At 46.7% G+C, this 17,146-nt stretch overlaps 1 long non-coding RNA gene across 2 annotated transcripts in view; it reads right to left on the bottom strand.

The window, feature by feature from the left end:
• Window positions 1-866: 866 nt before the first annotated feature.
• The window catches only part of LOC142830937 (uncharacterized), a 32,322-nt gene continuing 16,042 nt past the window's right edge, over window positions 867-17,146 (bottom strand). Inside the window, exons 4-8 of one of the 2 annotated variants that reach the window (XR_012906500.1) lie at window positions 10,065-10,142; window positions 8,162-8,267; window positions 7,400-7,504; window positions 2,836-5,178; window positions 867-2,120 (exon numbers count right to left, since the gene is read on the bottom strand). This is a non-coding gene — a long non-coding RNA (uncharacterized LOC142830937). Of the gene's footprint in view, window positions 2,121-2,617; window positions 5,179-7,399; window positions 7,505-8,161; window positions 8,268-10,064; window positions 10,143-17,146 lie in introns of those variants that run through there. The other variant, XR_012906499.1, reaches the window with a different exon arrangement.

A 17,146-nucleotide genomic window follows, 5' to 3' on the forward strand; every position in this document is an offset into this window, starting at 1 on the left:
GTGGGCACATTCTTCCCTGGCGTGACTTTGCAGTTGGGGACATGCAGATGCCACTGTGCATCATGGAGGATGCAACCTACCCCCTCATGCCATGGCTGATGCAACCATATACCGGCCACCTGGACCCCAGCAGGGACCAATTTAATTCCCACCTCAACCAGGCGAGAATGCAGGTGGAGTGCACTTTTGGCTGCCTCAAGGCATGGTTCAGGTGTCTCCTGACCTACCTCGACGTGGAGGAGCCCAACATCCCCAAGGTCATCTTGGCATGTTGCGTCCTCCACAACATTGTGGATAGGAAGGGGGAAGCCTTCCTACCTGGGTGGGTGGCAGAGGCCGGTTGCAAAGGGAGACCCTTCAAGCAGACACAAACAGCTGCCATCCACTGGGCCTATCAGTTGGGGGTGCATATCCGGAAGGAGAATTTCTCTCAAGGACCCCAGTAACTCTCCACAGGGCCTCCCCGATAGGGACCTGGGCCTTGCTCCAATATCCTTTTTCCACCCAAACCCTCTGTGACAGACCGGGCTGTGTCTGGGCACAGCTGAGGGCATCCGCTCAGGGAGAATTGCTCAAATCCGGGGCTCCTTACAGCCCCCAGACTGGTGACCTCTCCAAATAGGCCACAAAACAGTTTCACAGAGCACTTCAGCTGCCTGCCTGAAGCCTCACGAGCTAAACCCCTCCGACACCCCAGCAATATCCGTGCCCCAGATGGCCCCGGGCCTCATACACAGGAGGGGGGTCCTAGCATCCAATCCCACCTACCCCGAACAAGTTCTGTCCGGTTCCAAGAAACCAGCCACAGATCCCTGGTCAATTTACCCTCTGGATCTTACCCACAAATCACGCTGGGCCAATCCTTTAGAATCTAAAACTAAAGGTTTATCATCACAAGAAAGAAAAGCATGAGAGTCAGGTTGTTAAAGAATATTATGTTACATGCACCGAATCTCCCAGTCCTTGATGCAGGCTCTAGCAGAGATGTTACAGCTGCTGGTTTAAAAGTTCTTGTTGCACATCCTAGCATCAGGATGGGTTCACAGGTCTTCCGGGCTCTTTGATCCCTGCAATGCTGCCTCTGGGATGAAGTGCTGAGCTGAGAACAAAATGGCATCTACCACACCTACCTCCTTCCTGGCCTCTTCTTGTATGCAGCAGGTCACCTGGTCAGAGGCCAATCTCTGTGTTTCCTGCTGGCTGCTCTCAGGTGACAGCCCCCATTCTTTGGGTGTGTCCTTGGCCCATCAAGTGCCATTGTCCTACAGGGCCTGGCTAATCAGCCTGTCCACAGCAATGCTTAACCACATTCAGAGAAATATTCAGCTTCCACACAGATTACAGATTCCTACCTACACACACAGACATTATACACTCACATAAATAGCGTACATAAGATCAGCAAACAATAAGCTCCCATTCAAAACCCCACATGGCTCCCTTTTATACCAATTTCTGGGGCCAACACCCCCACCTAGGGGTGCAGCAGCGATCTGGCTGCTTCCCTCCAATTCGGTAATGTGACACCCTCCCCTTCCCCCCTTCCCTGTACAGTCAATAAATACACCTGTTTTGATTTAAACATAACAAACTTTGTATTTATCTTTCAATAAAAAAGATGGGGAGGAGGGGGGCTCAGAGCTGGGAGTGGCATGGGGAGCAGCTAGAAGTGCCATCTTGGGTGCGGGGACCTTGACGAACTTGGGGTTGGGTGGGTCCAGGGTAGTAGGAGGGAGGCTGGAGTAGGATCAGGGATGGCAGGGGTCAGGGGGAAGGGCATGGGCATCGCTTGGGGAGGGGGCAGAGGCATCGCCTGGGAGTAAGAGGAGGGGAAATGGGCATAGCATGGGGGGCAGGAGCAGGGACAGCAGCCATGTGTGCCATCATTACATGCACGATGTCCCACATGTTGTCGCCCTGCCACACAAGCTGGTCCCACATGCGGGTCCATCATTCAGCGTCCTCCAGGACCTTCTGCACCAGGCTCTGCTGCATGTCGTGCATGATGCCCACATGATGCCTCATCAGGTCTTCGTAGACCCTGGAGTGCTTTCAGGTCTCCCGGGGTCAGGTGGCTGTTTGGGGTGGTGTGGCTCACCCCTCAGTGATGGCTGCTCCAGCTGTGGAGAATAAAGAGGGAGAGGTGGTCAGTTATCCATGCGACACTGTCTCTGAGGCTGTGCCCTCCTCTGTGAGCAGTGAGCAACAATCCTCGGGACAGAGGACTGGGATGTCCCAGGAGCAAGACCATGTGTGGCCTGCACCACAGGCCCTGCCTCACAGGGGATCCGAGGTGCCCAGGGAACCATGATGGCCGCTCTCCCGCCCATGGACAAGCAGGCAAGGGAAGTGTCCAGTGACAGTGGGATCCCATGGGGGAGGAGAGGTGCCTGGAGCAGCCTGGCCCTCCCTGGGGCCTGCACACACACCTGCACCTGGCAGCACTGTCCGCGGGAGTGGGTGGTGCCTCGCGTGGGCAAGGATGCCCGTGTGCTGTGTGCGGCACTCCTCGGTGTATATGGGCTTGTGCCTGCACCCTTGGTGCCCGCCTGCTTCCAGCGGTGGCTGGTGGTGGGAGGGCGTCTCCCCTTCCCCCCCCCCCCCGCCCCACGGCCAGACATGTATATGGCCTCCTCTGAACCTGTGAGCAGGATCCCAGGGATGCTCAGGGGCTGCTTCCAGAGGCAGCGTGGTGCATGCTGGTGCTGCACTTGGTTCCACATGCATGGACTGCAGCATGATGTCCAGCCCAAGCAGGCCAAGCGAAGATCGCACCCCATCCTCTCTGAGTCTGCCTCCCCTGCCTTGTGTGTACGAAAGAATGAGAACACTCACCTGATGATCCCTCCCCACTGTCAGATGATGCCTGAGACATGTCCTGGCCCTGGGGTACCGTCGCCAGGGTTAGCGTGACAGTACTTGCCATGTCCTCCTCCTCCTGCCCCTCTTCCTCCTCCGCAACCTCCATCCAGGAAACAATAGGCATCTCAAGGCCGGAGTCCACCACCATGGGTGAGGAAAGGGCTTCCCCACCCCCCATTATCTGATGCAACTCCTCAGGAGTGGGGTCCTGCCCCGGAGCATGAACTGTGCTCCCTGGCCCTTGCATAGCCCTGGAAGAGCCCCTTAACTTTACTCCAGTCCTGTTCTAAGGTCCAGGAGGAGGGATATCCCCACTCTGCCAAGGCCTCAGCCATGCACCCATAGATTTCAGCATTTTGGCATCTGGAGCAGAGAGCCTGTAGGGACTCTTCTTCCCCCCACAGCTCCAGGAGGGACAGGATCTCCACTCCAGACAAGGAGGGTGCCCACTGCTAGGTACCCCTTGGTGGGTCCTGGGAGCCCTGGTGCTGCTCCCTGCAAGGGCCAGGGGAATCTCGGGGGCTTGTAGCTGGGCCATGGTTGGCAATGCCCTATGGCAGGGAGAGCCTTGCAGTCAGATACTGCTCCAGGGCTGGCTTCCTGCCACAAAGCTTGTCCAGGGTGCCTGCAGCTTTAAGAGATGCCAGAAGACAGGAACTATAGAGTTCGGATTATTTTGGATGGAGTGGACACTAGGGCACCTGTATTATTTCCTGGAGACCTCTTCTTTCAAAAGAAAACCCTTTTCCCCGTCCACACACACCTTTTCCTGAAAGAGCTCTTTCGGAAAAAGGCTTCTTCCTTGTAGAAAGAGGTTTACCAAAGTCGAAAAAAACCCTCCATTCTTTCAACTTTTTGTCAAAAGAATGTGATTGCAGTATGGATGTAAGTGAAGTTTTTTCTGGAACCATTCCTTTTAGGTCGCAGATCTGAGGAATACTCCCAGATTCACTGTTTAAGACCATTTTCACCCGCATCACAACAATAGTTTAATCTTGCTGTGGGGAAAAAAACCAAAACAAGGCAGAAAAAAATACCTCACCCAGAAACTTTTTGAAAAACAACTATTTTTTCATAATTTATGTCTCTGGAACCCCTTATTCAAATGACAGTAAATTTGGTTCACTCCCACTACACAACAATCCCACAAAGCATAGCAAATTTCAAGAAAATTCATGCATGCAGACTTTAGAGACATTAGAAGTGTCATCTTTTGAACCAGGAGAATAGAGGACTGATGGTGAGAAAGGGCTTCTCTCAATACATCCCAATGGAAGCGCAGGCAGCTCTGAAATGTGGCAAGTTGCTCTTTCATCTCCAAGTGATGTTCTTAGCTGAGTGACAATGCACCATGAAAATGAGCACGGCCTGAAACAATAGCTTTAAGACCTGTGAACTGTTCCGTTGATTTTAGTTGTCCTTCTGTGCTTTTGAGCCTATGAGATGCATGAAATACATGAATTCTCAGCATCCCATTCAAAAGGGAAAGGCCCCTTAGAATTCAGCTCATGTACCACACACACACGTCCAGATCTTGGCACAGATATGGGGGCAGCAAGTGGGGCTCAAACACATGCAGCCAATACCATCTGCCCTTGGGATGGACCTGGATCCTGGGCTAGGACAGCAGGATAGGGACCCTCTGAAGGTAGCAAGATGGGGTTGGTTCTGGAGTGGTGTAGGGGATACATTTGCCTGGGGAACACAGGGTTGGGGGCTTGAGTGCCACCCACGCAGCCAGACAGCTGCCCTGGCCCTGCAGTACTCCTGAAAGCAGCTGACATATACAGCAGTGGCAGGAAGCTGGCCCTTGAGGCCTTGTCTCAAACACCTGAAAAGAGACAAGGTCTCCCACAATTCAGCTCATTTGAGAGGAGTAAAGAGGGAGGTGAGACCCCCTAAATGGGCAAGTATGGGTGTCATGCAATGCTGTGAGTAAAACTTGACAGTTTGAGATCATTTTCAACAGTAACTCATCAATAATTCGATCATTAGCTATGTGAAAACAAATGAAAACCTACAATTTTGTTTGAAAAATGATTAATTTGGTCTTATATCTCTGAAATCTATAGCTGAAATAGCCCCAACTTTGGGTCACTACATTTGAGGCACACCAAATTTCAAAGGGATCTGATTAATCAGATTTTTTTACAAGCCTGAGGGAAAAAAAGTTAGACTTAAAAAACAACAAATGGTCTGGTAGCATTTTAAAGACTTACAAAACAAGTAGATGGTATCATGAGCTTTTGTGGGCACAGCCCACTTCTTCAGATGACCAGTGCTGGATGTCCAGAACTAAAATAAATAGGCGAGAAGCTGGTGGGGGGAGAAAAAAAAGGGAGGGGACAACAAGAAGAGGCAGTGGGTATAAAAATATCACAGAGAAGGCAGAGCTGGAATGTAACAGGAAAAACAAATAGTCTATAAGCACCTAAAGACTGGATAGTCAAAAGAGGCAGATAAGAACCATTAGTAGGCAATTAGAGAAGAAGAATACCAACAGCAGATACTATACAGACAAAAGTGACAAGGAGTCCTGTGGCAGGAAAGCTTATGCTGCAATACATCTGTAGTCTATAAGGGTACGTCTACACTACAGCGCTAGTTCGAACTAACTTAGTTCGAATTAGTTAATTCGAACTAAGCTAATTCGAACTAACGTGTCTAGAACTAAAAACTAGTTCGAATTAGCGTTTTGCTAATTCGAACTAGCAAGTCCACATTGAGTGGACCCTGAACAGGGCTTAAGGATGGCCGGAAGCAGTGCCGGCAGGGCATCAGAGGAGGACTTAGAGTGTGGAGATGCTGTCTCAGGCTAGCCGAGGGCTGCGCTTAAAGGGTCCCGACCCCCACCCCGGACAGACAGTTCTAAGGGGTGCCCCGCTTGCAAAGCAGTCCTGGCTTGGATTGCCCAGAGTACCCACACTGGGCACATCACACCACTCGGCCATCAGCCCGGCTGCACTTGCCGCAGGCTGCCATCTGGGGAGAGGGGGCAATCGGGGGGCTGCAGGAGAGGTTCCACCCCCAGAAGCCCGCAGAGCCAGCCCAGTCCTCCCCATCGGGGGCTCGTACCCCATTCCTTCCTCACCTCCTTCCACTTACCCTTCCCTAGTCCCCCTTCTTATTGATGTACAAAATAAAGATAACGTTTCTTCCAACATTGACTCTGTCTTTATTGAACAAAACTGGGGGAGACTGGGAAAAGGAGGTGGGAGAGGGGAAGAGAAAGGCTGGGAGAGGGAAGGCAACTAACATGATCAGGGGTTGGGAACAGGTCCCAGATGAAGAGAGGCTACAGAGACTGGGACTTTTCAGCTTAGAAAAGAGGAGATGGAGCGGGGACAGGATAGAGGTCTCTAAAAGCAGGGGTTGGGTGGAGAGGGTGCATTCAGAAAAGTTCTTCATGAGTTCCCATAAAGAAGGACTAGAGGACACCAAAGGAAAGGAATGGGTAGCAGGCTTCAAACTAGTAAGAGAAAGTTGTTCTTCACAAAGCAAAGAGTCAACCTGTGGAACTCCTTGCTGCAGGAGGCTGTGAAGGCTACAACTAGAACAGAGTTTAAAGGGAAGTGAGATCAAGTCATGGAGGTTGGGTCCATGGAGTAGTCTTAGCCAGGGGGTAGGAGTGGTGTCCCTGCCCAAAGTTTGTGGAAGGCTGGAGAGGGATGGCACGAGACAAATGGCTTGGTCACTGTCTTCGGTCCATCCCCTCCAGGGTCCCTAGGGTTGGCCGCTGTCGGCAGACAGGCTACTGGGCTAGATGGACCTTAGGTCTGACCCAGTACAGCCATTGTAAGCTCAGGGCTCAGGGTCGGGGGTCTCAGTGGACCCCCTTGATTTTCATGCACACCTGCTCCTGGGTGGCCAGGCTGGCAGCTCTCCTGCCCTAGACGGCCACTTTCCTGTGCCTAATGCGGAGATCGTGGACGAGGTCCACGATGTCCGCACTAGCCCAGGAAGGTGCCCGCCTCTTGCGGTCCAGGGCAAGCTCCCGGGAGCCGCCAGCCTGCTCCCGGGAAGAGGGGGTGGGCTGGGGGACATCGGGTGGGTGGCTCTGTGCCATGCCAGGTGCAGGGTCTGCTGGCTGGGTGCTGGCAGGCTTGCACCTGGCACGGGCACCGTAGCCAGCCCGTGCCCCTTTAAGGGGTCCGGGGCCGGGAGGGGGGCATAGAGTTTCCCTGGTGTTGGCCAGAGTGGCCACCAGGGAAACCTGGGGAGGGCTAGCCTCCCACTAGTTCGAATTAAGGGGCTACACACCCCTTAATTAGAACTAGCTAGTTCGAACTAGGCTTAATCCTCGTAAAATGAGGTTTTCCTAGTTCGAACTAAGCGCTCCGCTAGTTCGATTCAAATTCGAACTAGCGGAGCGCTAGTGTAGCGGCTATGAATGTTAGTTCCAACTAACGTCCGTTAGTTCGAACTAACATTGTAGTGTAGACATACCCTAAGATGCCACAGGACTCTTGTCGCTTTTGCAGATCCAGACTAACACGGCTACCCCTTTGATACTAAACAGACAAAGAACCATTGGCACCTTCATTGTCTGATAGGTTGATAATGTCCCAGCCATCCGGAATCTTTATTTAATCCATTAGCATGAGTATCAAACTTGTGAATGAATTGTAGTTCCAGTCCTTCCCTGTGAAAAAAAAAGTTGACCTTTAAATAGAAGCCACCATACAGCTAGGGACCAGTTACCCGGGAAGCATGCCCCTTATCAACATGCTTATTGGAGTGACTGGTTAACTGGCGGGGGCCGCTCTGGCTGGACTTGGCCCAGACAGAGCAGCTCCCCTCCCCACCCACAATGTGGCAGGGTGCACAATCTGTAGTGTGGTGCGAGAGGCTTGTCCAGGACTGGTGGGAGCAGCCAATGGTACCACTCAGTAGTTTCAGTCAGGCTGGAGTAGACTCCCACCACAGGATCACAGTTAATTGGTTAAATGTTATGTTTAAGCAGTTAACTTTTAAACTGGGATTTTATATCCCTAGATACAACCTTAACTATAATTGACCTGGTATGCCACTATAATCCTGCAATGTCAATACCAGGAATTGGAAATCTGGTTTTCTGGTGCTTTCCACACACCTAATCACATCACACCACACTAAAAAAAGTTACTTAAATAGATGCTTTATTTATGGAAAGATTTATAAGTAAATGCAAGAAAATTGATGTTCAGCATGCAATTTATTTGTTTAATCTACATGTTTGACATACTGAGTCTATGGGCAGAATGACCAGCCAGGGAAAATGAATAATGTTCTCACCAGCAGCTGAGTTTTAGTCCCTTACCTCAGGGTCTTCTTTTATTGAGCCATAAATGAAGGATCCAAGACCAAAGCAACCCATTCAGAACTGTGAGTGCCAGCTGCAAGAGACCTTTCCAGCTTCTCGACAGCTAGGAGAGGAAACAACACACCCTTCCCTCCAGTTAACCATCGCCAGGACCACTTTGCCACTACCTTAATATGCACAACCCTGATCACCCAGAGGCCAGGCAGGGTTAACTCTTCACACACAGAGGCTTCCAAAACATCTTTCTATTGTGTCACAAGTCACATTTTCATGACATTTTGCCGATATATGATTAATCTGTGTGTGAATTAGGGAACTGGATTTGTGTGAAAAGTGTAGTTCAAAGATACAGTTTCCCCACTATACTCTAATTCTCATTATTCAGGAAACATGACCAGAGGCTGCCTGTAGCTAGCACACTGAGGCCTTGTCTACACTATATGGAAGATTGTCACTGCCATGACCAATGTTCCAGAGTTCAATTTAGCAAGTGTAGTTAAGACTCGCTACATCGAACACAGAGGGTACCCCACCAGCATCTGGTACTCCTGCTTTTGCGAGTAGTAAGGGAAGCCGAAGGGACACCACCAACCTCTGCTTAAGGTAAGCCAACTCCAGTTATGTATTTTACATAGCTGGAGTTGAGTACCTTAAGCCGAGCTGCCGGATCTAGTGTAGACCTGGCCAGATATGGACAACAAAGCCTGAGTAGAGTGGTGAGTATGGTGCCTGCTTTGTATCACACAGGCAGTGAATTCAACTCTAGCTGTACATATTGGTTTAATAACTTTTCCCGTCAATCCCAGACATTAGTTATCCTTACTACTCTTCCAAAGCATAGGAGTGAAAAAAGATACAGTAACTGAGTCAAAACATGTCATGCCATGTTTCTCAAGATAGAAGAAAGTTCTGTCCTATAAAGATGTATCATCTATTTTAAAAGGACAAAGACAATGTTAAAATGTTAAGCATTTTATTATAGATATAGACTGTTGATTGACATAGATTGTTGATTGATATATATTGTTGAGCAGCATGTTAGCTTTTTATCCAGATCTGAAAGAACTGTGATTGAAAAGAATCAGTACCCTCAGTCAGAGCTGAAACTAAGGTTTCCTACACTTGGAGCAAGCTACTGAACTGCACTTCCTGCCCCAAAAAAATGATAAAATTCTTAATTTTTTGTATTAATTTTATTAGTTGCACATGTTGTTAATTGCACGTATATTGAGCTTGCAAATAGATGATAGTAAAGATATAAATGAAATAATATTTTAACTTTCTAATTTTTAATTTTTCACCCCTAAATGTATTACGCCTTGGGCAAGTGCCCCACTTGTCCCACCCTTGTTACGGCTTTGCCCCCAGAACTGGATTCCTCATCACAGCAGTGTCCACCCATGACCAGAGGGTGACACAGGGCACCAATAAGTCAGTTCGCCCATACAACCCCTAAATAAATATAACAAGGAGTCAGTTATCCATAATCAAATCACTACCATTCTTCCTTAGCACAAACCCATATCAATGAGCTAATCAGAAGGGCCTCAGAAGGGATAGCTGTTGTGGTCTCTAATTTAAAAAAAAACAATGAGCAGTGCTGTGGCACATTAGAGATTAATGAATTTATTATGTCATGAGCTTTCGCTGGGAAAACCCACTTCATCAGAGGAGGATCAAGACTCATCTGATGAAGTGGTTTTTACCCACAAAAGCTCATGACCTAATAAATTTGTTAGTTTCCAAGGTGCCACAGGACTGCTCATTGTTTCTGCTCAGAAGGCTTTGGTCAAATCTTCATCATTTGACTAACTACAGAAAACTCAAAGATGTATATGCGGTGAGAAGAGCCAGGCTATGTTGCCAAGATATTAACAGTAATATTTCTAGTGTCACTGACCTTCACATCCTCCAGATTCATACCAGGTCACTGTTTCCTACATCTATAAGTCTGCTCAGTTTCTGGCTTCTTCCATGGCTGAAATTCAAAAACCATTGTGTCACACTGATGACAAAGGTGGAACTCACTGCGACACACACTATTTTCTCCTCTTAATGCTGCTGTTGTGAAGAGAAAGAGAGAGAACTCTAGAACTGTCTTGATGTAAGATAGCTCATTATTCACATACTGAAGTTTGCACCAGAGCATGGAAAGACTAAGTCCAGGCCACAGTCTCTGCTCTCAGCCTGTGTAGAAACTCTACACACAGAATGGTAATGACATACAAAGTGGCACATAACTCACCAATGGCTTTTCCAAATGATATGATGTGATTCAGTGCTAGTTATAGCATTTTCTTTACACCCCTGAACAGAACTTGTCAGTCACAAGGACAGTCCCCTTATCAGACAGAGATAGATCAACGGAACAAAGCTGAAACATAGAATGGTAGACCTACAGGCACTTTTCTTTCCTTTCCTTTGCGTCTCTGTTTTTACATTCTTCCTTGGGGAGAAAGCAGTGTCTCTTTACAGGTTGTTGCTGTTCAGGGACTGAATGTGCTATAGGTAGAGAACAAAAGGTGGGGTGTCCTGACTCAAGTTCCAGGCATTCTATCATTGACTCTTTATGCAGCCTGCTTGGGCAACTTGATAAATCTATGTAAATAAAACAGCATATGCTTGTTCCTCTGTAAAATGGGGAGTATAATTAGAGATGTATGAAAAATTCAAAATGAAGTTTTGCTCTGATAATAATACTTAACGAGGAAGTTGTAAAGCTGTACTAAGTAATGTTTGTAAACCACTTTGAGATCTTTCATGAAAAGTTCTAGAGAAGAACAAATAATATTGTCTGCCATTCCCTTCACAAAAATACTTTCTTATCAACATAATAGAGTATTTGCTTGTGCATGTTAGAAGCATAGATCATAAAGTCGGTAGGGGCCATTGTAATCTAACCTGTTGCAGAACACAAGCCAGAGAACTTCCCTAAATTAATTCCCATTTGACCTAGAGCATATATAACACCAACAGGCCAAACCTGAGTCCTCTGGAATTTAGTGCATGAGCCTCTATAGCTTGAGCTATAAAGCCAGCTGGCTCTCAGCTAAGACTGTAGAGGAAACTCATGCTTTCTCTTTATAAGTGGTTTACGTGTCATCACATGGAACAGTGAACCACCCCCAGCAGGTGTGTGGGTTACACATATATTTTAGAACAACACACAATCTTGATTTTAAACTTTCCAGTGATGGAGAATTCACTACAGCCCTTAGTATGTTGTTCCATATATACCTATTGTTTACCTGAAAGGACAGCCAATACTGGTGGTATTTGTGTATGTTTCATCACTAAATATATAATAAAACTGTATTCACAATGTGTCAAATGGAAAAATTGGATGACAGTTTAATTTATTATTCCCAATGTAAACAATGAAGTTATAAACACCCTTTTTTCTGGATAGTCTACTTCTCTCCCCAACCTTACCTCAGCAGTCTGGTTTTAAATAACAAAAAACAAAACAAAACAAAAAGAGAGAGAACTTTCTCCTTTATTTTATTCCTTCAGGAAGCTGCCAATCTTCTTGCTGTCTTTCTCTCCTTATAATTTGGAATCTTAGGCTGTGTCCAGACTCCATGCCTCCGTCGACGGAGGCATGTAGATTAGCCAGATCGGAAGAGGGAAATGAAGCCGCGATTAAAATAATCGCGGCTTCATTTAAATTTAAATGGCTGCCCCGATCTGCCGATCAGCTGTTTGTCGGCAGATCGGGAGAGTCTGGACGCGATGCCCCGACAAAGAAGCCTTTCTTCATCGACACAAGTAAGCCTCGTGAAACCAGGTTTACCTGTGTCGATGAAGAAAGGCTTCTTTGTCGGGGCATCGCGTCCAGACTCTCCCGATCTGCCGACAAACAGCTGATCGGCAGATCGGGGCAGCCATTTAAATTTAAATGAAGCCGCGATTATTTTAATCGCGGCTTCATTTCCCTCTTCCGATCTGGCTAATCTACATGCCTCCGTCGACGGAGGCATGGAGTCTGGACACAGCCTCTGTGACTTAACCAAACACTTTGTCATTCATGCTAAACACACTGTTTGGGAATGAGTTTATCGGCATAGAAATTAACTTATAATTAAAGTTGTATTAGTCACCGGGCTGTCAAAAGTGTAGAGGACATCTTCAGCTAGGTAACTAGTAAATGGCGGGATGGCACACATAGTGCTGGAGGTGAAGGTGAGTGGAAGGCATACAGATTTTTTCCCTGTTATATTCCCCTTCACATTTTAATTACATTTTTTCAGTCTTTCCAGAAGACTAATTATATAAGAGCAAGTAATTGAGCACAACAGCATTGATTCGTCATTCTGTCAGAGCACAGAACTGCAGCTGCAGTGAGTCAGTTTTGATTAAATTTATGTGTAATCATCCCAGGAAGAGTGTTTGTATGCCATTTTTACTGTACATGCGCCAATGCACTAATCAGGATTATAGAGTCCCGGGTTCGCCACCCACCCCAACTCTCCTAGGGTATGTCTACACTACAAAGTTAATTCGAACTAACGGACGTTAGTTCGAATTAACTTTCATAGGCGCTACACTAGCGCTCCACTAGTTCGAACTTAATTCGAACTAGCGGAGCGCTTAGTTCGAACTAGGTAAACCTCATTTTACGAGGACTAAGCCTAGTTCGAACTTCCTAGTTCTAATTAAGGGGTGTGTAGCCCCTTAATTCGAACTAGTGGGAGGCTAGCCCTCCCCAGCTTTCCCTGGTGGCCACTCTGGCCAACACCAGGGAAACTCGTATGCCCCCCTCCCGGCCCCGGCCCCCTTAAAGGGGCACGGGCTGGCTATGGTGCCCGTGCCTGGTGCAAGCCTGCCAGCACCGAGCTAGCAGACCCTGCACCTGGCATGGCTCGAACCAGCCACCCGATGCCCCCCAGCCCTCCCCCTCTTCCTGGGACCAGGCTGGCAGCTCCCGGGAGTTTGCCCGGGACCGCAAGAGGCAGGAACCCACCTGGTCTAGTGCGGACATCGTGGACCTCGTCCACGACCTCCGCACTAGGCACAGGAAAGCGGCCGTCTAGGGCAGGAGAGCTGCCAGCCTGGCCACCCAGAAGCAGGTGTGCATGAAAATCAAGGTGATCCACTGAGACCCCTGACGCTGAGCCCTGAGCTTACAGTGGCCGTCCTGGGTCAGACCAAAGGTCCATCTAGCCCGGTAGCCTGTCTGCCAACAGCGGCCAACCCTAGGGACCCTGTAGGGGATGGACCGAAGACAGTGACCAAGCCATTTGTCTCGTGCCATTCCTCTCCAGCCTTCCACAAACTTTGGGCAGGGATACCACTCCTACCCCCTGGCTAATACCACTCCATGGACCCAACCTCCATCACTTTCTCTCACTTCTCTTTAAACTCTGTTCTAGTTGTAGCCTTCACAGCCTCCTGCAGCAAGGAGTTCCACAGGTTGACTCTGCTTTGTGAAGAACAACTTTCTGTTACTAGTTTGAAGCCTGCTACCCATTCTTTTCCTTTGGTGTCTTCTAGTCCTCCTATTATGGGAACTAATGAAGAACTTTTCTTCATGCACCCTCTCCACCCCATTCATGCTTTTATAGACCTCTATCCTATCCCCCCTCAGTCTCCTCTTTTCTAAACTGAAAAGTCCAAGTCTCTTTAGCCTCTCTTCATATGGGACCTGTTCCAAACTTCTGATCATTTTAGTTACCCTCCCTTCTCCCACCCTCTCTCTTCCCCTCTCCCACCTCCTTTTCCCAGTCTCCCCCAGTTTTGCTCAATAAAGAGAGTTTCTATTTTTGAACATACGTGTCCTTTATTTTGTACATTAGGAATGGGGGTTAGGGAGGGGTAAGTGGAAGGAGATGAGGGAGGAATGGGGTACGAGCCCCCAATGGGGAGGACTGGGGTGGCTCTGAGGGCTCCTCGGGGTGGAAGCTCTCCTGCAGCCCCCCAATTGCCCCCTCTCCCCAGATGGCAGCCTGCGGCAAGTGCAGCCAGTCTGATGGCCGAGTGCTCTGATGTGCCCAGTGTGGGCACTCCGGGCACTCCAAGCCAGGACTGCTTTGCAAGCGGGGCACCCCTGAGAACTGTCTGTCCGGGGTGGGGGTCGGGTCCCTTTAAGCACAGCCCTCGGCTAGCCTGAGGCAGCAGCTCCACGCTCTAAGTCCTCATCTAATGCCCTGCCAGCACTGCTTCCGGCCATCCTTAACCCCGGTTCAGGGTCCACTTAATGTGGACATGCTATTTCGAATTAGCAAAACGCTAATTCAAACTAGTTTTTTAGTCTGGATGCGTTAGTTCGAATTAGTTTAGTTCGAATTAACTAATTCGAACTAAGTTAGTTCGAATTAGCGCTGTAGTGTAGACATACCCCTACATATTGCCTCTCTCCTCCTTACATCTTCTTTCCTTTCATGCCCTCACAACATCTTAATCTTTGATCCTACTGTACCCACAAATACCACTATTTGGGTTCCTGACAACAGTGCAAGTCCATAGCTCACTGCTATCCAACTGACTTTTACCATTAGGATACTGACACTAATATGCTCCAGTCACTACCATTAGCTGGATGGGGCTAGTATAACATAAACAAGCAAATATTTAGAAATGTAACAGTCACCAGGCCAGATATTTTCAAAATGGCTTAAGACCATGGATACTTTTTTGAATCAATGTGTTTTACATAATTCTCCCATCTTTATAATTAATACATTAAGATGATTTTGAACACCTCTTTACTAAAGGTACTATGATCCTGAGCTCTGGTTTGGCTAGTTTTACTCACACACTTGTGGGTTAATCTTTTGTAATAGGCTAAGGACTAACCACAACTATAAATGCTCATACAGGGAAAAATTCTATTATTCTTTCCTCTCCAATCTTATTTTCTTTAGGATGAAGAGTTAATATATTATGAACAATATTCATTCATCCAAGGTTGTGGTTTATTGGAAAGTCCAAATTCTTAGCAATCTCAAATGACATTTGGCTAAACATGTACTTGGGTGAAGTTTAGACATCAGCCACTATAAAGGATTGTGGTTAGATATCACGCTAAACTTGACATCCCAAAATATAGGACGACATGGTCTTCACACACTAGATGAAAGGGTTTCCTTTTCCCATCGCTCAACATTTTCTTTTTGCAGCCTGCAAGAATTATTGGCAAAAACATTTATAGTATGTCTATGGTACCTTCTATGAGAACCTATACTGAACAAAAGCTCACACCTACAGATGATGCCTCCATGAGCTGTTCAAATTATAAATCAAAATTCAGAAGTTTTAACGTTTGATGTCAGATTGCAACCTCTCTGCCCAGGCTAGACTAATATTCACATGGACATTTATGGACAAACTAAGTTGGGGAATGGATGTGGTAACACAAGATGTCCCTTCCAAACTTATTTTCAAATTCAAAGAAGTTGAACACATTTTAAAAGGTACTTTAGATAGTCCATAAACCCAAAACTAATCAGAAGTTTACTCAAGCTTCATTGGAACTCAGAAGATAATCTTGACCAGGTTCTGAAAGCATGCCAAGAGATCCAGGCAAGAACTTTTTGTGGCAGGCTCCAATCTCTTTCTTACCTTAAACCATCTTCTGGTTTGGGTGACCTCTCATCTTTAGAGACTGGCTAATATACCTACTTTCCACACAGTGATCTTGAGGGAGCAGCTGATTGGCCTGCTTCCTCCTATGTTTATAAAGGATCACACCAGAAACCTACTTTTTTTTCCTACAAGAACAGCAAGACTGGAAAGACTCTTGTTGGACACTCGCTACTGCCTCTTTACTGGTTCTTTAAATCATTTTGGTGCTGAGACACTATGAACTATGAGATTCAGTGAAGCAGCAGAAGCATGCAGAAGAAGCTTTTCAGTTCTACCTGGAGCTGAGATCGCAACATATATAAAGAGGATCATGTCTGTACACCTAAGATGCTGTTAGATGTGGTACGGTGAGTTAGTAGGTGCAATTTTTCTTCAGAATTAGTATTAAACCAATGTTCCAGCTTGATGTGGAGGGAGCATTATGTTATCGGAAGAGGTATCTTTTGACTTAGACATAAAAAAAAGGTCTTTACCACTTGTGGTCATTCTGCAAGTGTAGATGAATATTCCTGATCTTACAATTTTGACTATATACTCTGATTTAGGTAAAATTACAACTGCATTCCAGTTTCAAATGGATGAGGATTGCTACATTTGAGGCTTGATTCTTATTTACACTAAGTCTCCTTTATATTGTTCTGTAAATAATAATTTATAGTTGGTGCACTTCAGTGGTGTGTGAAGTAATGGCATATAAACAGTGTCTAAAACCTAGAATTAAAAAAGCATATTATACATGGCAAATAAAAATATTGTCATTATCATTATGAAATTTACTGGGATATTTTATACAGAAATGAAAATGGGGGGAGGGGACATTGTTTATTTTGTTTTGCTTTCTTTTTGTTTAAAAGCAGTATCTGTGTTTTAGAAAAATCAGTAAGTGACACGGAGTTAATCCCAGTGGTCCAACATTAAAGCTATAAACTCACTCTTAGCTCAAATAAATTCTCTATCTTTTCTTGTCAGTTTGATTAAAAGCTCATGTTCAATATAACTGATGTTCAGGAACATTAATTTTCCTTTGAATAACTGACAAAGGAGACATTTCTTTAATGTTAATCCAAAGGGCATAATGTTACAATGGACTCTTTGTGATGCACTAAAACAGATTTTAACCCATTCTTATCTCCCAAAGCCCTTGATAACAGCCAGTACAATACCTTGCCAGTCCAGTGTACACAATCAGTGGATTAGTGTGGAGCCCTGGTATTCGGCATAATGGATGGTCCGAATAAGAGAGGCAGACCCCACAGAGAATGGGGTAGATGATATAGCAGATTGGTGCAGAGCTAGTCTACAGAAACTAAGCCACTCCGCACTGGACAGGGAAAGATGGAAGGAAATAGTGAAGGAGGCATTGGACACCAACAGGCATTGAGCCATGTTTGTTTATGG

Source organism: Pelodiscus sinensis, chromosome 1 (genome assembly GCF_049634645.1).
Source record: "Pelodiscus sinensis isolate JC-2024 chromosome 1, ASM4963464v1, whole genome shotgun sequence".
NCBI classification, from domain to species: Eukaryota; Metazoa; Chordata; order Testudines; family Trionychidae; genus Pelodiscus; species Pelodiscus sinensis.